The 27,076-nt window shown below is 44.0% G+C and overlaps 1 protein-coding gene and 1 long non-coding RNA gene across 2 annotated transcripts in view; one reads left to right on the forward strand and one right to left on the reverse strand.

Moving 5' to 3' along the window:
• Positions 1–27,076, reverse strand: part of fut8b (fucosyltransferase 8b (alpha (1,6) fucosyltransferase)) — a 157,906-nt gene that overhangs the window by 124,833 nt on the left and 5,997 nt on the right. The gene's annotated exons all lie outside the window — the stretch shown is intronic.
• On the forward strand, positions 1,074–10,752 carry LOC118965506 (uncharacterized). The gene is made up of 3 exons (XR_005052853.2): positions 1,074–1,153; positions 10,412–10,477; positions 10,668–10,752. It is a non-coding gene; the product is annotated as an uncharacterized LOC118965506 (long non-coding RNA).

The raw sequence follows: 27,076 nt of genomic DNA on the forward strand, positions 1-27,076 counted from the left end.
GCAAAACTCATCCTCACACGCCACCTCTAAAATGTACACATGCAGATGTGTGTGTGTGTGTGTGTGTGTGTGTGAGACCTAACTGACTCTGTTAGTCTCTCGCAGGCACTCCATGTCAACGGTCGGGCTGTTCTTTTGAGGAGGCCTGAAATTAATTTTCCATGCTCCGACACTTGTTTGCTTAAGAGGCTGTTAGAATTCTTTCAGTAGCCCTGACTGCAGCAATCCTCCATGCAAATAACACTCACGCACACGAGAACACACAAACACACTCAGACACACAGTTGCATTGTCACGCTGTTGCACACACACAGCTGACATTTCCTCTCCACACATTTTCTTCAGATTACTTCACATATTAGTTAAGCACTGCCAAGACCCCTTTCATTATTCTCCCTAATCTCCTCTGCTTACAGGGTCAGCTCCTGCCCCCGCACCTCCCTACCCCTCCTCCTCCTCCCACTGCCTCGCTCCTCTCCGCCAGCTTAGCCGTGATGACATGTCGTCTCTGCCTCTTCTTCTTCCACCCCCGTCCCCCCCCGTCCCACCGGGCTGCCGGTTGCAATAAGCGCCCACTGAGAGGCAGCATGCAGTGACCCACCTACCCATTTGCCTGGTGGACAGCGCTAATCACTAGTTAGCCGAGCAGCAGGCAGACACTCTGGGGTTGGGTGGACACTTGCTAGGGGTGCCTGACATGCTAAGGGCTAAGGCTGGGGCTTACCTTAGGGGGAGTGAACTGAACAGTGGAACATCAACACTAGGCCCTCGTGCGGGCCGTATGGGCCCCCCCCCCCCCCCAGGCGAAATCAGCCTCTCAGACGGGCGATAGCATTAGCTCCCTGCCCACGCCTGCTAATACCAGTTAAGACAAGCCCACCAGGCGAGCCGATCCACAGAGGAGCCGGGTCCAGTGTTACTGGAATTAAAGCTAAAGCCTGCGCTCTGTTGTTATGGTAATCCTCACACAAGACAACACAACCACGATCTGCAGGGGCAGCAATGTTGCCACGGTGATAAACATCACTCGAAACATCGGTGGAGAGAGCCTCAATTAAGGTGTGGATGGATGGATGGGATTCCAGTGTGAGAGCAACAAAGAGGAGGAGGATGACGTTTCTACTTTTATGTTGGCGTTCAAATGGGAAATGTTGTAAGTAGTATTCTGACTGAGAGGAAGGTTCCGGTTTCAAATGGAGAGAGTAGGCTTACATTTGGGCTTGCACCACACTCATTGTATTCACCGGTTATGATGATACAACTCACGTAATAAGAGCAGGTACTTAGCTTGTCGAAACCTCTCACAAGTGGACGCTTGAATCTATCTTGTTCTATAAATATGACAGTTCAGGAAGGCGTACAGGATTACACATTTTGAGTAAACATCCTTTTTAGGGGGAAGGGGATCACAACATTGGGTTAATCCAACATAATCCTCAATTTAGACAAGAAATCAAAGCCCAGGGAGTAAAACACCTCCCTAAATGTTTTGGTTGTCCTTGTGGTAGGCTTCTTCTTCGGTGACGTATTGGACACTGTGCTGTTGCTTTCATCACAGAGATCAAAGCAAAGAAAACCCATTTAATAGAAAATTGAAGAGGCCTGTATTCATGTAGCTGGCTGTTGGCTGTCACACTGGTTTGTTGTTGCTGCTTCTTTCTCGGCATGACGTTGCACAAAGATCCGTCTTCTAGCTCTACGGCTGTTTCACTCCATGAACAGGCAACACAACAGCACGGAGGAACCAACAGGGACAGACCTCCCCTCAGACACACACACTACAGCCAGCCTCCATCCTTCAACTCTGTCACGTTCATCCTGTGGCTTTTTTGTTGTTGTTGTTCTCTTGTTCTCTCTCCACATCCATCTCTCGCCATCTCTAATCTCTTTGTTCATCTCCATCGCCTGCGCTCACTCTCTGTCTCTTGGTCCGTCTCTCTTTGTGTCTCTCTGTGTCTCTCTCTCTATGAACAATATCAATAAGCATACAGTAGAGGACATGTGCCGGTTGATTGGTATGTCAGACACTGTCCCTCATCTTATGGCAGATGTAGTGCGCTGCCAACCCACAACTCTCTGCGTCCTCCCTCAACAGGACGGGTAGCCTACTCCCATCAGAGGTCTTTGAAACCTTGAGTAAGGGTTTCAAATCTGGGGGAAATTCACTCTCTAATTGTTTTATATTTTTTACATTTTGTCAGGAAAAGTCAGCTCTGTCTCAGGTTCTGCTGTTGTGCAGTGTTTGCACAGCCTTTGCTCTACAGTGAGCCAGGTTTTCCTGTGTCTACCCTTCTCAATGGCAAGGCTGTGCTCACTGAGCCTGTACTTCGTCAAGGTTTTTCTAAGGTTTTGATCAGAAACCATGGTCAAATAGTCAGCCATGGTGTACTGTCGATTTAGGGCCAGATAGCACTGCATTTTGCTTTGTGTTGTTGTTTGTGTTTCCCAATAAGCAATGTAGTTTTGTTTTGACTGTGTTGTCATTTGGTTTATTCTGATTTATTGGATGTTCTGGTCCTGAGGCTTCAGTGAGTTAGTAGAACAAGTTTGTGAACTGAGTCCCCAGGACCAGATGGATGAGGGGACTATTTTATTTGCTCAGCGCTTGGCATTGCAGGGCTTGGTAAAGATATGAGAGGGGGTCACTGTATTTTAGATGTTTCCAAAACTTAATTGCTATTTTTTGAGTTTTTATTATTAGTGGATGTTGGCCTAATTCTGCCCTGCATGCATTGTTTGTAGTTTTCCTCAGGACATGTAGGAAAATCTTACAGAACTCTGCATGCAGGGTTTCAATGGGGTGTTTGTCCCATTTGATGAAATCTTGTTTGGCAAGTGGACCCCACACCTCGCTGCCATAAAGTGCAATTGGTTCAATGACACATTCAATTTGTTTTAGCCACATTTTAATTGGTATTTCAATTTGAATTTGTTTTTTAATGGTGTAGAATGCCCTGCGTGCTTTCTCTCTGTTCATTCACTGCCCCATTAAGGTGTCCAGTTGAGCTTATTTTTAAACCTAAGTCATTGTAGTGTGTGCAGTTTTCTATATATTTTGTACCAATTGAGAACTTTGGCCTAATTCCCTGAGATCTGGATCTTCTTTGGAAAATATATTTTTTTGTATTTTCAGGATTCCTGCCAGGACCCAGGTCTGACAGTACTGCTCTAGCAGGTCCAGGTTCTGCTGTAGGCCATCTGCTGTGGGTGACGGCAGGCATAGGTCATCTGCAAAGAGTAGGCATTTACCCTCTGAATTGTGGAGACTAACACCAGGGGCTGAGGATTTTTCTAGAATAGTGGCCAATTCGTTGATGTAAATATTGAAGAGTGCAGGGCTCAGATTGCAACCCTGGCGAAGGCCCCGCTTAAAGAAATCTGTTATTTTCTTAACAATTTTAATGCTGCACATATTGCCAGTATACATTGATTTAATTATGTCATATGTTTTACCCTCTACACCACTTTCAAAAACTTTGTAGAACAGTCCTGTATGCCAAATAGAATCAAATGCTTTTTGGAAGTCGATAAAGCAAGTGTATATTTGATCAGTCGTGCGATGTTTTAGTATAAATCCAATTTGGCTTTTACTCAAGACATTGTTCTCTCTCTCTCTCTCTCTCTCTCTCTCTCTCTCTCTCTCTCTCTCTCTCTCTCTCTCTCTCTCTCTCTCTCTCTCTCTCTCTCTCTCTCTCTCTCTCTCTCTCTCTCTCTCTCTCTCTCTCTCTCTCTCTCTCTCTCTCTCTCTCTCTCTCTCTCTCTCTCTCTCTCTCTCTCTCTCTCTCTCTCTCTCTCTCTCTCTCTCTCTCTCTCTCTCTCTCTCTCTCTCTCTCTCTCTCTCTCTCTCTCTCTCTCTCTCTCTCTCTCTCTCTCTCTCTCTCTCTCTCTCTCTCTCTCTCTCTCTCTCTCTCTCTCTCCCCTTCCACTCAAGGTCTGACAGGGCTCTCTCAGTGGCTGTAATGGCCCTGGCACTGTCATGTCGTCTCATCCAGTCCCATTAGGGCCTCTTACTTCCTGACTGGCATGTTCTTAACTACCCCTCTCATTGGCACAGAGGACTACTGACTGAGCCTGAGGAGATGAACCTGCCTATGGCAGCCCCAGTTGCCCTTCTTGATCTGGACACTGCCCGGACACAGGGGGCAGCATGTCATTATGAAGAGTGGTGCTCAGGACAAGCCGTACTGCGTGCCACCCTCCTTCCATCCCTGCATTATATCTGGGTTTGATATAAGCCTAGAGGGCTTGGTGGTGGCGGTGGGTGCGGAGGAGGCAGGCAGACAGAGTAGGTCTCATGCTGGGTAGTGCCAGGGGCGAGCCGTAGGTGGATGCCAGTCCTGCCACTCTGACAACCACTGGGGAAGGTGGTGATGGAGGGAAAGAAGAGTGGCTGCTGCTGTTGCTGCTGCTGTTGCTGCTGGAGGCAGTCGAGAGAAGTTATGGATACGCAGAGTTGTGTTAAAGATCAGATGTGACTAGGAGGTTATTGGAGGGTAGTATGGAATAATCTGATTAGCCCGTGGCCATGCCTGTGAGGGGAGAGGATGTTTAGGGAGCAGTAAGTTGAGGCTGCCTTAGCCTCAGTTGACTCAAGGGGTTGAAATGCTTTGACCTATCCCTGCCCTTCTGCTCCCAGATACGGCTGGCAGAACTGGAGATATGTCTGAAAAATATAAAATCACTACCTTTATCCCCAGCCAATCAGGTCACTCCAGCAGCAGTGGTCTGCAGTGCCTCTGGCTTTGTCCTTATCAGTCCTTCAGGATTGAGGAGATGCTACTGGTCAGAGTTGGAGATGGCAGTGCAGGACCTTGGGCAGTTAAATGCAACTGCTGTTTTGCTCCATGCTGAAGACAGGTGACACTTCCCCCTATGGCAGGGCCAACACCAGGGGAAATCCTATCAGGCCAATCCCAATGGCTCCTTCCAAATCCTCTCTGCTAAGCACCCCATGTCACTAACTATCACTCACACACACTTAACGCACAGACAGTAAACACACACATTTACAAACACACCCAGAAAGTAAATGCAATGAAATCATATTCACACACACTTTACCCCAAACACACACAAAGCCCTTACCCCCTAGGATGAATGGCTGATTGGCTGGCACCATAGTGACCTAAGTTACCCTGCCAGAAAGTGATAAAGGCTCTCTTTCATCAGAGTCAAGCTCTATCCCCTGGGGACCATAACTGAACCCTGGATGACCCACTATGGGGTCAGCAGCCAATAGGATGCCTTTTACTGTGCCCTGTATCTGGTACCACCATGGCTGTGTCCTAATGGCAGCCTACTCCGTTTTAAAGTGTGCTTATTTTGACCAAAGCCCTATTGGACCTGGTCCAAAGTAGTGCACCATGTAAGGGAATAGGGTGCCACGTGGTACTCACCCCTTGTCAACGGATGCCCATTACCGTCTCCTAGATCAGGTAGCACTGTGGTCGTGGAGATCTTTCATGAGTAAAGACTAGCCTGCAGCCCAGATGGTAACCTGTTCCCGATACAGTGCACTACTATGGGCCCTGGTGAAAAGTGAAGCGCTACGTACAATAGGGCATAGGGTGCCATTTGGGACACAGCCTCGAGGCGGAATGGGCTCATGAGAATATGAGTTGCTGAGAAAGTAACCAGACTTCACATAGATCTGAAAATCACCCCGCACAGAGAGAAAGGCCTGTCGTACACACTCAGCCCTAAAAAGTGTGAAACGTGCTCATTCTGTCAGCTTAGCTCATACTATCATGTCGGTGTGTTTCAGAGAGAGAGAGAGAGAGAGACTCAGTGGTCTACAGTGCATTTGTCTAACATAGGTTGTATCCCAAAATGGAACACTATGCCCCATATTAGTGTACTACTTTTGACCAGAAGTGTTTAGACTTTTCTGTGTGTGTGTGTTGTGGGGAATGTGTGTGTGTTGTGTGTGTTTCGGGAGTGGATTTGGGCCATTGTCACGACAGGATCATAAGGGCATCTGGGTGTGTGCCTTTATTGGGCTGGGCTCCTGCACCACAGCTGTCCCATTTACCACTTTTCTTTCCACCTCCTCATCCCTTCATCCCCATACTCTCCTTCACTACTATCACACTATCCATCCATATTTGGCCTTGGGTGGGGGAGTGAGGGATGGAGGGATGGAGCGATGGGCAGGGTTGTTTTAGGGGGGTTTAAGTGTTATTGTCCACCACTCGGTTTAAGGGGTTATTGAGTGTGTTTAAATGGTGCTAGGAAGCCTGTGTTGTTCGTGCATACTCAGCTAGCCTGCCCTGCAGTGACCACCTTACTGGCAGGGTAGGTTTATGACAAACTAAAAAAGACCTACAAAAGGATGTCATGTACTTTGTTATCAGTTCCTTGTGCAACAAGCATCACCCGGGACGACAGGGTACACCATGGTCCCTCTCCCTTAAAACACTTACACACAAACAGTCACGAGCATGCACTCGCACACACACACGCATGCACGTGCACTGACATGAGGCTATTTAACCAAGGATAGAGTTAAGTGCATTCTGGTGAAAGGGGGAAGAAAAGGGAGCAAGTGAATAAATCAGTTAGATGAGGGCATAGGGTCTATTTCTGGACGTTCTCCTTAGAGCGGACCATGTCGCAACCCACTTCCTAGTAGCTGTAACGGTGGCATGCCTGACGGGCCAACACACACACACACACACACACACACACACACACACACACACACACACACACACACACACGCAAAGACACAAACGCACACACATGCATCACTGCAGGCAAACACACACACACACACACAAAAGCACAAAGACACACAAAGGCGCATGCATTCACACACACATGCACGCACACACAAACACATATATACACAGTTCTAGCTGAGTACACAGGCACACACACACACTGACACACACTGATTCTCCACATCCCTAACTAACAACTCAACGACAGCAACCCTGCAGGGACAAACAGAGCCAGAACAGCAGGCACTTGGGGAAGGAAGGGGTTCAGGATCACTGGTCACCACGGCGACAGGGACAACAAACAAAGGGACAAGGACAGGACACACTCAAAGCTTAGACCCAATCCCTATAGGCAGCAGCAGTTAAGGCTGATCAAGAGTAAACTTCTTATCCAAGCAGACACCGCGTCTCCTCGTCTTACTGCAGCGTTTCCCAAACTCGGTCCTCGGGACCCCAACGGTTGCACATTTTGGTTTTTGCTCTAGCACTACACAGCTGCTACATATTATCACCACTTGATGATTAGTTGATTACTTTAATCAGCTGTGTCGTGCTAGAGCAAAAACCAAAACGTGCAAACCTTGGGGTCCCGAGGACCGAGTTTGGGAAATCCTGCCTTAGCGCCTGGCTGCTTCTCTATTGTGCTGGTTCTTTTTCAAATATCTATTTTTCCCTCGTCTCCCACTCTTTTCAGAAATTCACCTGTTTAAGACAAACATTCAGACTGGCAGATAGGCGGACAGGCCTGTTGGGGCTCTTTTTCTTTCAGCTGCTGGAGAATGGTACATATCATATTACCATATTAGCAATGGATCAGACTTAGTTCTGGAGTTTCGCCAGTCCCTCGCAACGTTTCACCATGGAAACCTCCCCCAGACTAGCCATGTGATTGGCTTGTGCACTCAACAGTCATGCAGACCGTCTGTCTTACAATACGCACAATATTTCCAGCATAAATATGGGAGGAGGACGGAAGCATTAAAAAGAGTGATGGCAGAATTTAAGGAAGTCAAAGAGAGCTGATTTCTCTCTCGTCTTCATAGTGATTCTGCCCTGTAGTGGTAATAACAGAGACTTTCCCATTACAGCCTGAGAGAAACCACACACACACACACACACACACACACACACACACACACACACACACACACACACACACACACACACACACACACACACACACACACACACACACACACACACACACACACACACACACACACTTACTCACACGGCACACGGCACACGCAGATTCAAAACACACACACACCAAGCAATCCATCTGGGAGCTAGTCAGCTAGGCTTTAACCCGTCTGTCTGAAAGCTGTTGGGAGTTCATAAGAATATTCCACCACAAATCAAACGTCAGAGGGGGATGATAATGCCTCATTCCTCATCTCTCTTTTCCAGCATTTTCAAAAGCCTGGGACAGAAGATAGAGGGACAGATAGAGAACTGACATCAACTGCTAGTCGTACATAAAAAATGCCAGCGAAATGCCACTACCGGACATGTTCTCTGACCCTCTCTGTATCAGAGAGGGTCCTCGAGTACCCCCAACAGAACACATTTTCATTGTATCCCTGGACAAGCACACCTCATTCAACTCATTGAGGGCCTGATGATTAGTTGACAAGTTGATTCAGGTGTGCTTGTCCAGGGATACAATGAAAATGTGTTCTGTTGGGGGTACTGGAGGACCAGGGTTGGGAAACACTGCACTAGCGCACACCCTGTCAAACACGCACACTTAAATTTGCACGTGCACACATAGGTGAGCACGAAGGCACACACACATGCACACACACAAAAGAGGATGACATTTTGACTTTCCTTTTCTCAGAGCAGAAAGAGCAGCAAAGACTGCTTTCTATAACCTGGCTCTATTGACTGTATACATGTAATTGGAAAGCTGGGAAATAAAGAATAAAACAAAACAAAGCTACCAGCGGAAGGCTACATTGTTACTGTAGATACAAGCAATACTCTCTCATAGCCCTCTCGCCTTCACAGGGCCTTTATATGTGCCATATGAGGAATGTAAACTGGGAATTCTCCTTCAAACAGTGTTTGTTTGCTGCTTTTTCTCGATTCAGCTCTCATCTCATCCCTCCAGTGTTGTTTAAGAAAGGGATCTAGGTTAGGATGGCTGGGCAAACAATGGTATGTAAAACGGATGTATACTTAGCCTATATCAAGGTGATATACATTGAGTCCAACACGGCATAGTCGGCACTGTGATGCTTGAAATTAACAGTTTCCTTGTGTGCAAAGAACAAGGTACCAGTGAAGACAGACTCGGAAATGTTTGAACTAGAAATCTTCTTGGCTGGTGCATTGTGTGTCAGAAAGCAATGTTAAACAGAGGGAGTTAAACCAACTGGGAGCCTCGAAGCTCACCATGGTTATTTGATCCAATATGTGTGACTGTTGAATACACAAACAAAGAAACGAAATGTTCCAAAGCTCGTTTTAGCTCATGCCACACCATCTAACCTCAGTGGCAGAGCAGTGCTGATATCTTTAATGAAGTGATTAGTATCAAAATGAAGACAGACAGACGGTGGAATGAAGCTATGGATGAGAGGACTATGGTCTGAATTCAAAACTGAGGGAAGAGAGAGAGAGGAGGGAGCGGGTTCCAGGCATAATAGGCCTCATGTTATTACCAAATGATATAGATAGATCAGCAATGTATAACTGACAATGGCAGGGGCACAACTTTCACTGGGGACGGGGGGACATGACACCCCTACATTCTAAAATAGCATTTTTTGTCCCCGACCAGTTTTATCAATGCACTGTGATGCACAGAGCCGGTGTGCTTTAGGACCATGCGGACGCCTCAGAGAGGTAGTCCGTTTTCCGGTTACAGCCAGCAGAATTTAGGACCGCATGCACACCACAGAGCATGTGGACAGGCTGTGTGAAGGCAAAGCTTCTGAAAGGATGGTGTATAGGACCAGCACTGGAGAGATGATCAGAGGCAGCTGCTGTCTGTGTTGCACATTTTCTCCGAGTTGTAAAAGCAAGCAGAGCAGAAATGGGCTACTCTTTAGTTGACTGATCTAGCTGGCAAGGTAACTGCTGTTTGACTGTCAAAAATGATTTATTCCCAGTGCTGAGCTAGTAGTGTAACTGACATGTTATGTTAGCTAATGTTTCATCCCTTCTCGACTGAAGTGAATGAACTAGCTACTAGAAGTTAGTTTGCTAGCTAGTAGCTACCACAGCCAGTTCAGCTCTAGCTTGCATCTAGCAATCTGTCAGATAGCAATATCTAACAGCTGTTTTGTGTATGGACATGTTTTATAGCCTTTGTTTTGTCCAATTTCAACAGAAGTACATTTGATGATATACCATTGTACCATTAGCTATAGCTAGCCAAACATTGTCTAACATTAGCTTGCTAGGTAGATTACTTTTTATTTATAATTTTTGACTGAACCACACTAGACCTGAATCAAACTATGAAACCAGCTGCCAAACGATTGAAGACCAATATTCTGAATTGTTTTCAGGGCAATGTGAGTTTTTATTAGTCAGTATAGCAATGTAACGTTATTGATCTGTCAGTTTCCCTAGCTAATGCCCTACTTTTCACACTGACATGGTATGCACAGCTCTACAGGCTTCACTGTCGTGGTGCACAGTCAGTACACAACACTATGCTCATCATGTCTTAGCAGGATCAGATGGTGACAGGTGTTCCAGCAGGATCATACAGCCAGGGAAGACCAGTCTACGGAGCTCAGGTGAATTTTGCAATATATTATAACAATCAGTGAATTGGTACAATGTTCAATCTTGAGTTGGTGGGTAGGCTACAGTCTGGGATCTGGGAATAATAGTAATTTCAATAATTGAACCATTGATTGTATCCATGGATAATATCATGTATAAATCTACACCAAGGTAATTTTTTGTCATGCCTCATCTGCACAGGACAGATGGTGACAGGGGTCTCATCGGGTTCAGGCAGCCAGGGTAGACCAGTCTGTGACAGCGCAGAGGTGAACTACTGCCGATGGAACACTTTATTCTCTCTGTGCAGCAAACACTGGACAAGAAAGAAGCTTCAAATCACGGACAATATTTTAAGGCAGTCTGACGAACCTCTGAAGTTGATTTCCAAACTGTATCAAGGGTTGATAGAGGCTTTTCCCGATGAGATAAAACATGAAAAATAAAAATGTGAGGAAGACCTGGGAGACACTATTGATGATGATGAAGGGAAACATATATGTTAGAATGTCGAGTCATGTTCATATAATAAACATAAATTACTGCAGTTTAAGACCATCCATTGAACGTACTATATGCCAGTGAACCTGAATATCATGCACTCAGAAATTGTATCTTTCTGCTGGAGTTGTGAAACACAAAAGGGGACATATTTGCATGGTCTTGTGAAGGCCAGCTGAATTCTGGCAAAGACTATGTTCATTTATCTCAGCATGTCTACGGAGTCTCCCTTCTCCCTGTTTTTGTTTGCTTGGAAATACTGCAGACTGTTCTCAGAAGAAACTGTTTAACCAAGCATTTACGGTGGCTAAGAAATGGAGTGCTATTAATTGGAAAGTTGGTTATCCTCCCACAATGGATGGAATCAATGTCCAGTTATGTATCACTAGATATGATTTATTACAAGATTATGGGTATACTGTACAACTTTCATAAGGTCTGGATGCCTTGCAGGGAATACTGTATGACAAAAGGAGTCTGTATTGAAAACATGCCCACGTCAGAGGAGATAGCTATTTAGGCAACCCCTAGCTGCTGGGCTGCTCAGTCCTGGCCCTGGGGGTCTACCGTACTGTTGGTTGTCACTCTGGCCTTGGCGTAACACACCTGAAACCAATAATTCATATTTCACTAAGATCCTAAGGCTGAGTGGGGTGTGATGGGTTGGGGCGCTGCACGGCCTTCGACCCCTAGGTGAAGGATGGGGTGACCCTGCTATGTGGTGTGCAAGTAAAAAGAGCTCTGCAGTACTATTAGGCCTATGATATGAAATTCACTGAACAAAAATGTAGTTCATTCTTATCATTCACTTAAACATATTTAATAATGATATCTTACCTAGCTTGATGACTGTGGGCATTTTTGCTTACTTGTTGTTGTTCTAAATAGAGATGGCTAGAAGGGCCATGGGACTAATTAGATTGTGTATAAATTATCTTTAGATGCCCCAGAAAATGGGAGGACCCCAAGACTGCACCAAGTTATGTTTCCCCCACTTCTAAAACCAAGGTTGCGCCCCTGGATGATGGTGTTATCAAACCTACCCAGTTGGCCTGTAAATCGAAGAGCCATTGTTTAACCTGGCTGCGGAGAACCAATGAGTGCAATTGTCGTTTTTCCCTTGAAATGTCTGAATATCCAAGCCCAATAATAGACCTAGCTTAAGTCTCTCTCAAGGCAGGCCGCCATTTGCGGATACCGCCAGCGTGCCAGCGATAACGGACTGATAGGAACTATAATGACGGTATCTGTCAACACAATATATAACTGTTTACTTATTCATGGATGGATTACGGCTACTTACTCAACCAATTCGCTTCCATTTGCGAGGCATCACTGTACTAGATAAGCGTTAATGATGCATTAGCTGTCCAGAAGCGGCGAGTTACACTGTCCTCTCCTCAGAGGACCGTTTCATCATCTTAACAGCCTAGTGTTGCTACAAAGTTTATTGCTAGAAATAGTCAAGTTAACAAAGGATTCAAGTAGGCATATGCTGCACAAAAAGTTATGGGCAGCATCCCTCTTAATTCAGGCTGGTCTCCTAGTCTGGACATAGTAAATAAATATCCGGGACACTCAAATGTGTGTAATATGTTACGTTTAGTATAGTAACGTAACACAGTTAAAGGGCAATTCTGCCACTTTTCAACCTCATATCCAGCATCAAACCAGTATCTATATACATGAAAACAGCATTGTGGTTAAAAAGACAAGAAGAACGTGTTTCTCTGTGACATCACAGAGTACGATTAAAAGTTTTAAAAAATGATTTTCAAAACCTGAAAGGAGTTTCTAGCCCAAAGGGTGGGTATGTTCTTGTTCCCATGTCACCGTGAATCTCATAGTGTTTGAAAATCACTTAATTTTTATGTTTTACCTTTTGATGATGTCATTGGGTAGAACTTTTTTTTACCTTGGCAGTTTTCACATATGTTGACACTGATATTGTGCTAGAGATAATGAAAATGAAGTTAAAAAGTGGTGTAGTTGCCCTTTAAGGCAAAAACGAAAGGAGGGTGGTTAGTTGGTTGGGTGGGCGTATAATACGAACGTCTACTAACCAAAAGGTTGAGTGTTCGAATCTCATCAAGGACAACTTTAGCAACTTTGCAACTACAGTATATATACAAAAGTATGTTGAAAGCAATTCAAATTAGTGCATTCAGCTATTTCCGCCACAACCGTCTCTGGAAGGTGTGGAAAATAGAGCACACAGCCATGAAATGTCCATAGACAAACATTGGCAGAAGAATGGCCTTACTGAAAAGCTCAGTGACTTTCAACGTGGCACCGTCATAGGATGCCACCTTTCCAACATGTCAGTTTGTCAAATTTCTGCCCTGCTAGAGCTGCCCCGGTCAACGGTAAGTGCTGTTATTGTGAAGTGGAAACGTCTAGGAGCAACAGCGGCTCAGCTGCAAAGTGATAGACCACACAAGCTCACAGAACGTGACCACCGAATGCTGAAGCGCGTAGCATGTAAATATCGTCTGTCCTCGGTTGCAACACTCACTACCTAGTTCCAAACTGTCTCTGGAAGAATCGTCAGCACAATAACTGTTCGTTGGGAACTTCATGAAATGGTTTTCCATGGCCGAGCAGCCGCACACAATAATCACCTTGCGAAATGTCACGGGTCGGCTGGAGTGGTGTAATTCTCACTGCCAAAAGGACTTTGGAGCAGTGGAAACGTGTTCTCTGGAGTGATGAATCACGCTTCACCATCTGGCAGTCCGGTGGCCGAATCTGGGTTTGGCGGATGCCAGGAGAACACTACCTGCCCCAATGCATAGTGCCAATTGTAAAGTTTGGTGGAGGAGGAATAATGGTCTGGAGAAGTTTTTCATGGTCTGGGCTAGGCCCCTTAGTTCCAGTGAAGGGTCATCTTAACGCTACAGTATACAATGACATTCAAGACTATTCTGTGTTTCCAACATTGTGGCAACAGTTTGGGGAAAGCCTTTTCCTGTTTCAGCATGATAATGCCCCCGTCCACAAAGTGAGATCCAAACAGAAATGGTTTGTAGATATCAATGTGGAAGAACTTGACTGGCCTGCACAGAGCGCTGATCACAACCCCGTCAAACACTTTTGGGATGAATGCCGACTGTGAGCCAGTGTCCGACCTCACTAATGCTCTTGTGGCTGAATGGAAGCAAGTCCCCACAGCAATGTTCCAACATCTAGTGGAAATCCTTCTCAGAAAAGTGGAGACTGTTTTAGCATCAAAGGGGGCACCAACTCCATATTAATGCCCATGATTTTGGACTGAGATGTCCATATATTTTGTTCATGTAGTGTACTTACAACTTTTTAGCTACTTTTCAATTACTTGGCATGTTAGCTAACCCTTCCCCTAACCATTTAACCTAACTCCTAACATTAACCCGAACATCCTACACTGTAAAAAATTATTCTGGGTTGATTTGAAATTGATAAAAAACTTTTTTTTACATACACTCAAAATTTGTACTATTTTCTACATTGTAGAATAATAGTGAAAACATCAAAACTATGAAATAACACATAGTGAATCATGTAGTAACCAAAAAGGGTATTATATATTTGACATTCTTCAAATTGCCACCCTTTGCCTTGATGACAGCTTTGCACACTCTTGGCACTCTCTCAGCTTCATGAGGTACCCACCTGGAATGCATTTCAATGAACAGGTGTGCCTTCTTAAAAGATCATTTGTGGAATTTATTTCCTTATTAATGCTTTTGAGCCAATCAGTTGTGTTGTGACAAGGAAGATAGCCCTATTTGGTAAAATACCAAGTCCATAATATGGCAGGAAAAGCTCATATTAATAAGCAAAGAGAAATGGCAATCCATCATTACTTTAAGAAATGAAGGTCAGTCAATACGGAACATTTCAAGAACTTTGAAAGTTTCTTCAAGTGCAGTCGGAAAAACCATCAAGCGCTATGATGAAACTGGCTCTCATGAGGACCGCCACAAGAGTTACCTCTGCTACAGAGGATAAGTTCATTAGAGTTACCAGCCTCAGAAATTTCTTCACAGAGTTCATGTAACAGACACATCTCAACATCAACTGTTCAGAGGGGACTGTGTGAATCAGGCCTTCATGATCGAATTGCTGCAAAGAAACCACTACTAAAGGACACCAATAACAAGAGACTTGCTTGGGCCAAGAAACACGAGCAATGGACATTAGACAGGTTGTCACGACTTCTGCCGAAGTCGATGCCCCTCCTTGTTCGGGTGGTGGTCGGCGGTCGACGTCACCGGTCTTCTAGCGATCATTGATCCATTTTTCATTTTCCATTGGTTTTGTCTTGTCTTCCTACACACCTGGTTTCAATCCCATTCATTACCTGTTATGTATTTAACTCTCTGTTTCCCCTCATGTCTCTGTCAGAGATTGTTTGTTGTTCAGATTTCGTGTTGTTTGTCTTGGTGCGCGACAGGTCCTCGTACCCACTTTGTTTTATATTATTAATAGATTTGGAGTGATGTTTTGTTTAAAGTCATTAAATAACTCCATTCCACTAAGTTTGATTCTCCTGCGCCTGACTTCCCTGCCACCTATACACACGACTGACACAGGTGGACATTTTACCTTTGGTCTGGAGTCCGAATTTGAGGTTTTTGGTTCCAACCGCCGTGTCTTTGTGAAACGCGGTGTGGGTGAACGGATGATATACGCATTTGTATTTCCCACCGTAACAAATGGAAGAGGAGGTGTTATGGTGATGACATGACTGTGATTTATTTAGAATTCAAGACACTTAACCAGCATGGCTACCACACCATTCGGCAGCGATATGGCCATCCCATCTGGTTTGGGCTTAGTGGGACTGTCATTTGTTTTTCAACATGACAATGACCCAACACAGCTGCAGACTGTGTAGAGCTATTTTACCAAGAAGAAGACTGATGGAGTGCTGCATCAGATGATCTGGACTCCACAATCCCCTGACCTCAACCAAATTGAGATATTTTGGGATGAGTCGGACTTTAGAGTGAAGGAAAAGCAGCCAACAAGTGCTCAGCATATGTGGGAACTCTTTCAAGACTGTTGGAAAAGCATTCCAGGTGGCCTCCCGGGTGGCGCAGCTGTGCCACCAGAGACTCTGGGTTTGCGCCCAGGCTCTGTCGTAACAGGCCGCGACCGGGAGGTCCGTGGGGTGACGCACAATTGGCCTAGCGTCATCCGGGTTAGGGAGGGCTTGGCCGGTAGGGATATCCTTGTCTCATCGCGCACCAGCGACTCCTGTGGCGGGCCGGGCGCAGTGCGCGCTAACCAAGGTTGCCAGGTGCACGGTGTTTCCTCCGACACATTGGTGCGGCTGGCTTCCGGGTTGGATGAACGCTGTGTTAAGAAGCAGTGCGGCTTGTTTGGGTTGTGTATCGGAGGACGCATGACTTTCAACCTTCGTCTCTCCCGAGCCCATACGGGAGTTGTAGCGATGAGACATGATAGTAGCTACTAAAACAATTGGATACCACGAAATTGGGGAGAAAATGGGGTAAAATAAAATAAATAAAACATTTAAACTACTTTATTCCTTATGTGTTATAACATAGTTTTGATGTCTTCACTTTTATTCTACAATGTAGAAAATAGTCCAAATTAAGAAAAACGCTTGAATGAGTAGGTGTTCTAAAACTTTTGGCCGTTAGTGTATACTTAATACAAATGAATGAAAGTTGTTTCAATTATTTATATTTTATTTAAAACTTGTTGGGGATAGGGGGTAGTATTTTCACTTTGGATGAATTGCGTGCCCATAGTGAACTGCATCCTACTCTGTCCTATATTGCTAATATATGCATATTATTATTACTATTGGATAGAAAACACTCTGAAGTTTCTTAAAATGTTTGAATTATGTCTGTGAGTATAACAGAACTCATAGGGCAGGCAATCTTCCAAACAGGAAGTGAAATTCTGAATGCGGGTCTAATTTTAAGTCATCGCCTCTTCACTTACAAACAAGATATGGATCTGTTAGCACTTCCTACGCCTTCCACTAGATGTCCTCATTCAGTAGAATGTGGAATGGAGCCTCTGATGTGAACTTTGAACGAATGGGAGGGGAATGAGTCACTGTCCTGGCAGAATGCAATTTCCTTGTTGCGCATTTGTCTGTTGATATCACCATCGTTCCATTTGGCTGCAGATGAAAACGTATGCTCCGGTTGGAACGTTATTGCATAGATATGAAAATAACATCCTGAAGATTGATTCTCTACTTAGTTTCACCAGTTTATTCGACCTGGAATATATATTTTTGAAGTTTTCGTCCGAGTTCGCCTGGACCAGCGTCAGCTTTTGGGCACGTGAGCTGAAAGTGGTAGCAAATGCAGCTAATTGGACACTAGTAATGGACATTATGGAACGAAACAACGATTTATTGTGGAACTAGGACTCCTTGCACTGCCTTCTGATGAAGATATTCAAAGGTAAGTGAATATTTATAGTGTTTTTGTAGCTTCTGTTGACGCCAAAATGGCGGCTATTTCTTTGGGTTCTGAGCTCCGTTCTCAGATTATTCTTTTTCAGTAAAGTTTTTTTGAAATCTTACACAGCGATTGCATAGAGGATACGTTTATCTTTAATTCTGTGAATAACACTTGCATCTTTTATCAATGTTTATTGTGAGTATTTCTGCAAAATCACCAGATGTTTTGGAATCAAAACATTACTGCAAGTAACGCGCCAATGTAAACTGAGATTTTTTATATATATATATATATATATATATATATATATATATATATATATGCACATTATCGAACAAAACACAATACATGTATAACATGATATCCTATGAGCGTCATCTGATGGAGATAATCAAAGGTTTGTGATTCATTTTATCTATATTTATGCTATTGTGACTGTGAAAAAATCGCTGTGTGCGTTTTTGAATTTGGTGGTCATCTAACATAAATATATGTTGTGTTTTCGCTGTAAAACATTTTAAAAATCGGACACGATGGGTAGATTAACAAGATGTTTATCTTTGATTTGCTGTATTGGACTTGTTAACGTGTGAAAGTTAAATATTTCTAAATAATATTTTTTTCAGCTGAATGGGAGGGGGTGTTCCCTTTAGGGAACTCCTCGTGCCCCATAGCCCCAACAGGTTTTTAATTTCACAATTTTAAAATTAAAAAAATCTAACTTAATATGTTGCTCAAAATGTAAGTATATTTTGTGAGGATAACCAAAGATAGAGAACATTTTGTGATTAAACTCTTTGGTTTTAATTACCTTGCACTTGCTGAAATGCATTTCGCACCCACCACTACTCCAACAAGCTGAAGTCTGTTTTTTTCACCTGCCATACCGCAACACCATCATTGTTGGATTTGACATCAAGTAAGGTAAGAGCTGTTTTTACCATGATAAAGTATTGGATATCAGTTGATGACTCAAATGTTTTTGGCTTGTATGTGGAATAAAATCTGCTAGCCTGTCCTGTAACATTAAATCCAATGCTAGCTAACAAGTAATGTTATCCCTGAATATGGCTAGCTTCCATACATAGAGAAATAGCTAAAAGCTAGCTAGCTAACCTCGTTGCTTTTGTCATTTTAAATTCAAAGCGGATCGAGCTGGCCAATTGCCTCTAGAATTTAGAAATGGCTAAGATTAGCTATGTAGCTTGTTTTAACTCTGATTTGCAAGTTAGCTAGATAGATTTTGGGGGCTTCTAACCCAAAACATGCCTGACTGTTCTTATAATCGTGTATTGTGTAATGCAAAAATAAATTACGGTTCCGGCTATGGTGGTAATGTTAATTAAAGTCATGTCTGAGTACTGCTGTAGCTCTGTGTACATAACTAGCTAACGTTAGCTAGCAAGCTAGTAATAACATGTGGAATTCCCTAATTAGCTAGCTAGTTAGCTACTAGGAAATCCCACATGTTGCTAGCTAGCTATGTAGACGGAGCTACAGCAGTAGGACACACACATTACTAACTAGCTAGCTAATGACCACAACATTATTTTAATAGCATGTCAATATGTTTTCAGCAATTAGATTGACTCCTTGCTAGTAGTGATGAGTAATTCATTGGAATTTCAGGTTGGTTACAATTATGACATTGAAATATTAAGTCTATCCTGGGTGTTCAAACCTCTAGTTCAAAGGGGCACATGCACAAAGTGAGAATCACAGGGCATTTACGCTGCTGCTGTATGCAGAGTAAAGTGAAAAGGGATCGACGTGCCAATGTGAGGAAATGTCACGTTTGTTGTATGGATGAGACCAAGGCGCAGCGTGATTTGAATACATCTTCTATTTATTAACGAAGAACACTTAAACTTACAAAACAACAAAGACGAACGTGAAGCTATATGATAAGTACAGACACAGGTAACTAACACATACAATAACCCACGAATTACCCAAAGAATATTGCTGCCTAAATATGGTTTCCAATCAGAGACAATGATAAACAGCTGCCTCTGACTGTGTACCAATCTAGGCAACCATAGACATACAAAACACCTAGATAGTAACAACCCCATAAACATACAAAACCCTTAGATAGTACAAAAACACATACATCACCCATGTCACACCCTGACCTAACCAAAATAATAAACAAAACAAAGAAGGGACCCGACCCGTCATGGTAGGTTCCGGACCTGTGACCCGTCGTGGTAGGTTCCGGACCTGCGACCCGTCGTGGGAGGTTCCGGACAGCGACCCGTCGTAGTAGGTTCAGGACTGCGACCCATCGTGGGAGGTTCCGGATCTGCGACCCGTCGTGGGAGGTTCCGGACTTGCGACCCGTCGTGGGAGGTTCCGGACCTGCGACCTGTCGTGGGAGGTTCCGGACCTGCGACCCGTCGTGGGAGGTTCCGGACCTGCAACCCGTCGTGGGAGGTTCCGGACCTGCGACCCGTCGTGGTAGGTTCCGGACCTGCGACCCGTCGTGGGAGGTTCCGGACCAGCGACCCGTCGTGGGAGGTTCTGGACCAGCGACCCGTCGTGGGAGGTTCCGGACCTGCGGCCCGTCGTGGGAGGTTCCGGACCTGCGACCCGTCGTGGGAGGTTCCGGACCTGCGACCCGTCGTGGGAGGTTCCGGTCTGCGGCCCGTCGTGGGAGGTTCCGGTCTGTAGACTGTCGCAGGACGCTCTGGACTGGGTACTGTCGCCGGACGCTCTGGGACTGGGTACTGTCGCCGGACGCTCTGGACTGGCGAGGCGCACTGTAGGCCTGGTGCGTGGTGCCGGCACTGCTGGTACCGGGCTGGGGACACGCACCTCAGGGCGAGTGTGAGGAGCAGGAACAGGGAGTACTGGACCCTGGAGACGCACTGGAGGCCTGGTGCGTGATACCGGAACTGGTGGTACCGGGCTGGGGACACACACCTCAGGGCGAGTGCGGGGAGGAGGGACAGGGCGAACAGGGCTCTGGAGACGCACAGGAAGCCTGGTGGTACTGGGCTGGGGATACGCACCTCAGGGCGAGTGCGGGGAGCAGGCACAGGACGTACTGGGCTGTGGAGGCGTACTGGAGGTCTGGAGGTCTTGAGTCTTGAGCTGACACAACCCGTCCTGGCTGGATGTTTATACTTACCCTGCAAATGCAGGGCGCTGGCACAGGATGCACAGGGCTGTGCAGACTCACAGTACGCAGAGCCGGCGCAGGATATCCTGGTCCATACTCGAGACCAGGAGGGCTGAGCCGGCACCCTCCTTCCTGGCTGGATGCCCATTCTAGCCCGGCCAATGTGAGGAGCTGGAATAGAGCGCACCGGGCTAGAAATGCGCACTGGAGACACTGTGCGTTCCACTGCATAACATGGTGCCTGAACACTTAAGAACACTTAAACAAACTTACAAAACAAACGTGAAGCTGTATATGATAAGTGCAGACACAGGCAACTAACACATATACAACAACCCACAAATTACCCAAAGAATATGGCTGCCTAAATATGGTTCCCAATCAGAGACAACGATAAACAGCTGCCTCTGATTGGGTCTCAATCTAGGCAACCATAGACTTACAAAACACCTAGATAGTAACAACCCCATAAACATACAAAAGACAGTACAAAAACACATACATCACCCACATCACACCCTGAGCTAACCAAAATAATAAACAAAACAAAGAATACTAAGGTCAGGGCGTGACAAATGTTCATATTTCAATAGCATGACATTTGATATTCATCTCTTAACAGGTGCACATGGAAACCGAATCCCATAAGTCTCTGACAGTTTAACCTAAACGGTATGTATCACACTATATGCTTGATAAAAGTGAGGACGACATACATTAGGGCTACATTTTAGCTATGTGGTTTAGGTGTGTTGTTACTGGTGTAGGCTAATTGCCAAACATCTCGTCAATGAGAATACTGCATCTCAGAATACTGCTAATATGTTTTTTTGCTGAGGGGTCTGCTCATGAAATGGCAGTGTAAGGTCTGCAAATCTGTGTCTCCCATAAAGGGGGATCTCCTGAAGCATTATAGTCTCCAACGTGGAACATTTGTTCGTCGGCATTCCCTACCATGTCAACATCACAGTTGCCCTAGCTCTTCGCACACATCTATCTAGATGCCATGGAAATGAGGAAACTCTGGGGCCAGGAGTAGTCCCTTCTCTTACGTGTCAAGTTTGCAGCACCCATTATCCTACAGAGAAGGTGTGAATTCAACATGTCAGTCGTCATCTGAAGAATCATGAAACTGTAGTATGTGTGTGTTTGATGGATGTGTGATTTCAGAACAAATATATACGGGAACATTACACACACAAGTTAACATTGTGACCATCCGGCAGATGCATAATACACAATTGTCCCAAAAAAAAGTCATATACAATGTCTCAGTGAAATGCATAGATGACTTAGTGGAAGAGCTGCCGTTTTATATTGTGTTTTTTGTTATTTTCATGGTGCACAAGACACCTGTCTGATTCGTGCCTGTCTGTGTGGAATAATCCATTGCGGAGACCACGAGGATGGCACAGTTCATCACTCCTAAAACATGTCAAGTGAAATTATATATGGTTATATTATGTAAAATAATGGTGCAACACTAAAAACATTTCATATTATTTTACAACAAATGCACTTTCTCCCGCGCTGAATATGGTCGCTGTCCGTGGTTCTGAAGCATTATCTTCAGTGCACCGTAGAATTAGCGCTTTCCCTGTGTTGCTATGTGCATAATAGCAAAATTAACCATCCTATTGGGATTGATAACAATGCGGAGGCAGCAGCAGCAGAGTTGAGGAAGCCCTTGCTTAGCCTAATTGTCTAAGAAAGTAGGTCTATAATCAATAGCCTAACTGTTAAATGTGCATGGGTTTATAAATCATCCATATATATCTACATAAATAAGACAGATCTTGCTTCTGTTGCCTGGTTGAGTGTTTTTTAATAGGCTACTTATTCCATGAGAACCAAGGCTTATGCAATGGCAAAATGTTGGTGAAAGCAATTTCACAGATATGGCTGTTTTTAATCTTTACTGTTCTTTAATAAAGGCTTTACAATTGTTTTCCTTTAGAACAGACTGGTATTACTTACAGTGGCAAGAAAAAGTATGTGAACCTTTTGGAATTACCTGGATTTCTGCATAAATTGGTCATCGAATTTGATCTGATCACGTCAATAGACAAACATAGTGTGCTTAAACTAATAACACACAAATTATTGTATTTTTCTTGTCTATATGGAATACATAATTTAAACATTCACAGAGTAGGTTGGGGAAAGTATTTGAACCCCAAGGCTAATGATTTCTCCAAAAGCTAATAGGAGTCAGGGGTCAGCTAACCTTGAGTCCAATCAATGAGACAAGATTGGAGATGTTGGTTAGAGCTGCCTTGCCCTATACAATCCATCACAAAATTTGAGTTTGCTATTCACAAGAAGCATTGCCTGATGTGAACCATGCCTCGAACAAAAGAGATCTCAGAAGACCTAATATTAAGAAATGTTGACTTGCATAAAGCTGGAAAGGGTTACAAAAGTATCTCAAAAAGCCTTGATGTTCATCAGTCCATGGTAAGACAAATTGTCTATAAATGGAGAAAGTTCAGCACTGTTGCAACTCTCCTTAGGAGTGTCCGTCCTGCAAAGATGACTGCAAGAGCACAGCGCAGAATGCTCAATGAGGTTATGAAGAATCCTAGAGCGTCAGCTAAAGACTTACGGAAATCTCTGGAACATGCTAACATCTCTGTTGACGAGGCTACAATACGTAAAACACTAAACAAGAATGGTGTTCATGGGAGGACACCACGGAGGAAGCCACTGCTGTCCAAAAAAAACATTGCTGCACGTCTGAAGTTTGCAAAAGTGCACCTGGATGTTCCACAGCGCTACTGGCAAAATATTCAGTGGACAGATGAAACTACAGTTGAGTTGTTTGGAAGGAAGACCATGTGTAGAGAAAAAAAAGGCACAACACACCAAGATCAACCTCATCCCAACTGTAAAGTATGGTGGAGGGAGCATCACGGTTTGGGGCTGCTTTGCTGCCTCAGGTCCTGGACAGCTTGCTAACATCGATGGAAAAATTATCAAGACATTTTGCAGGAGAATATTAGGCTGTCTGACTGCCAATTGAAGCTCAACAGAAGTTGGGTGATGCAACAGGACAGCGACGCAAAACACAGAGGTAAATCGACAACAGAGTGGCTTCAACAGAAGAAAATGCACATTCTGGAGTGGCCCAGTCAGTCCTGACCTCAACCCAATTTGAGATGCTGTGGCATGACCTCAAGAGAGCAGTTCACACCAGACATACTGTATATATATATATATATTGTTGAACTGAAACAGTTTTATAAAGAGGAATGGTCCAAAATTTCTCCTGACTGTTGTTCAGGTCTGATCCGCAACTACAGAAAATGTTGGTTGAGGTTAATTCTGCCAGAGAAGGGTCAACCCAGTTATTAAATCCAAGGTTTCTCATACTTTTTCCAACCTGCACTGTGAATGTTTACACGGTGTGCTCAATAAAGACATGAAAACGTAGAATTGTTTGTGTGTTATTAGTTTAAGCAGACTGTTTGTCTATTGTTGTGACACATTCTATGAGCAATTTCTGCAGGAATCCAGGGTAATTCCAAAGGGTTCACATACTTTTTCTTGCCACTGTATGTAGTGTTGTTTACACTCTTCCAAACAGCCAGAAACATAATATTGTAATTTAACAGCACCTGTTTGTCACAGATAATACAGCCGCTCTCGCTCCTACACCCTCATTTTTATTATTATTATTATTACTATTATTATTATTATTATGATCATCATTGTAATAACTCATGTCACTGTCTTTAGTCGGCTTAATATAGCAGCCTTGTATAACCAACATCGAGCTGCAGGCTGTTTAGTCTTAATACCATAACTTACTTAGGCCTATCTTTCAATATATAGGCTACTGTATCAATCACTCAATCATTCATTAGTTCATGCCATCACCCAGCATACGAGTCATTCATGCTTTTAAATGCAATCAAGCATTTTAGTTTTAAAATGAAATAAATGGAGTTTTGAATAATTCGCCTAAACAAAAAACAAAATGCATTTCGTGAATGCAACTGTTTTTAATCTGCTGTAGTACAAGCTTAATATATTTATTTTTTCTCTCTTTAGAACAGACTTTCTGGTACACGTTTCTTGTTTACACTGTTCCAAATGGTCAGTAAAAATAACAATATTGTAATCTAACAGCAGCAGTTTGGCACACATATTACTCAGGCAACGCTTGCTCCTATACCCTCCTTTTTCTTCATCTCCAGTATTTTCCACAACTAAGTAAAATGTCTTCCACAGATCTGACTTCCCCTTTCCCTACTGAGGAACCAGTAAACATTTGTTTGAGTTTCTTTTAAACGTCGTCCGCATCTATTTTGCTGTCAGACGTCACTGTGTTTGGAGTTTGTTATAACTCATTTATTCATGTGATTATGATAGGCTATAGGTCAGGCCCTATTGGTCACATGCATGCAATGCAAACACGTTTCACATAAATAGAGCAAGGGTTGAGGGAATAGGGAATGATTTTCCTAAACAAATTAGGGATTTCAGTAGCATAACTTTTCAGTCAGAAACAAGTAAGAAACTAAATGGCTGTAATTATGTGGCAGCTTCAGCAAGGACAGCACAATAAACACTTGCTGTGTTGTGGTGCCTATTCACTGCAGTAGGGAGGAGAGCAAGACAACATGCGCCAGTCACACAGGGACTCACTGTCATTTTTTTTAACAGTGTAAACATCGGGTACTTCTTAAGTCATTTGTGTCTTAATTATTTAACCAGTGTGCTTAAAGCATCAGACAGGCTCAGTGCATATGTAGTTGATTGTATTCAAACACATAGGGTGTCTGTCTATACTGTATATGGAAAAATATGTTTAAAACACAAGAACAGCATGACTCTCGGTCTACCAAGATTTTTTGGGGTCGGGGACAGCCCTACTGGCAATACAGATTTGCATCCATTGGTCACATCCATTGGTCATACCTTAAAAAAAGGTAGGGTGTGAATCAGAAAACCAGTCAGTATCTGGTGTGACCACCATTTGCTACATGCAGCGTGACATCTCCTTGGCATAGAGTTGATTTTGCTGTTGATTGTGGCCTGTGAAATGTTGTGCCACTCCTCTTCAATGTCTGTGCAAAGTTTTTGGATATTGGTGGGAACTGGAACATGCTGCCATATACGTCAATCCAGAGCATCCCAAACATGCTCAATGGGTGACATGTTTGGTGAGTATGCAGGCCATGGAGGAACTGGGACATTTTCAGCTTGCAGGAATTGTGTACAGATCCTTGCGGTATGGGGCCATGCATTACTGTGCTGAAACATGAGGTGATGGCGGAAGATGAATAGAACGACAATGGGCCTCAGTATCTCGTCACGGTATCTCTGTGCATTAACCCTCCGGCTGTGTTCCGGTCGAATTGGACCGATTTACAAGTTCTCTCTTTGAACAATGTAGTTTATTTAATCTGATAAGGTTCCATGACTTTGTCCACACACGGCATCGGAACACACAAAATACATTTGGATGATATTCATAACATTTTGGGTGTTTTATTTAACTTTTGTATGCCTGTGGTGTTCCCAGTCAAATATGACTGGTCATTAGAAATGAACGGGTGAGACAAGGATTAGTGTATAAAATTGAGTTCAGGCACATGCCCATTCATCAGATGGACACACTTCCTCTCCCAGACCCCCACACATGTTTTTTTTGAGCACACACACACCTCACTCCCCTTCTTGGCTTCCGTGGCAAACCCTACGGGAACCTCTCCCCAATAGAATCTTCCCCCACGGGAATCATACCTGTTGGCATTCTCACAAACAATCGCAACATTGTTTCAATAATATCTAGAAATGTTCTCACAGCTCTGGATATAAATCTTTTTTGAGGCTTTGCTCATAATTAATTCTGTGGCAGCACAATGACCAAACGATATACTGTATGTGAGGCTCTTGATCTTATCTTTGATCTTGACACTGGTGAGGAGAGAGTCCTTGTTAAACTTTGACACAAAGTAGTCTGTGATAAATAGCACAATATGTTTCATCTGAGTATTTGTTATAGTATTTGTTATAGTTATTATGGATTTATAAACAGCTATAATGGGGGGGGGGGGGGGTCATTTTGGACCGGGAACACAGACTTAATTAACATGAAACGAACACAACAGGAGGGTTCAAATTGGCATAGATAAAATGAAATTGTGTTCATTGTCCGTAGCTTATGCCTGCACATACCATAACCCCACCGCCAACATGGGGCACTCTGTTCACAACGCTAACATCAGCAAACCGCTCATCCACACGATGCCATACACGCTGTCTGCCATCTGCCCGGTACAGTTCAAACCAGGATTAATCAATGAAGAGCACACTTCTCCAGTGTGCCAGTAGCCATTGAAGTGACCATTTGCCCATTGAAGTTGGTTACGACGTCGAACTGCAATCAGGTCAAGACCCTGGTGAGGACGACGAGCACGCAGATGACCTTCCCTGAGATGGTTTCTGACAGTTACTGCAGAAAGTCTTTGGTTGTGCAAACCCACAGTTTCGTCAGCTGTTTGGGTGACTGGTCTAAGACGATCCATTAGGTGAAGAAGCTG

This window comes from Oncorhynchus mykiss, chromosome 8, assembly GCF_057628025.1.
Source record: "Oncorhynchus mykiss isolate SJ-2025 chromosome 8, ASM5762802v1, whole genome shotgun sequence".
Lineage (NCBI taxonomy): Eukaryota > Metazoa > Chordata > Actinopteri > Salmoniformes > Salmonidae > Oncorhynchus > Oncorhynchus mykiss.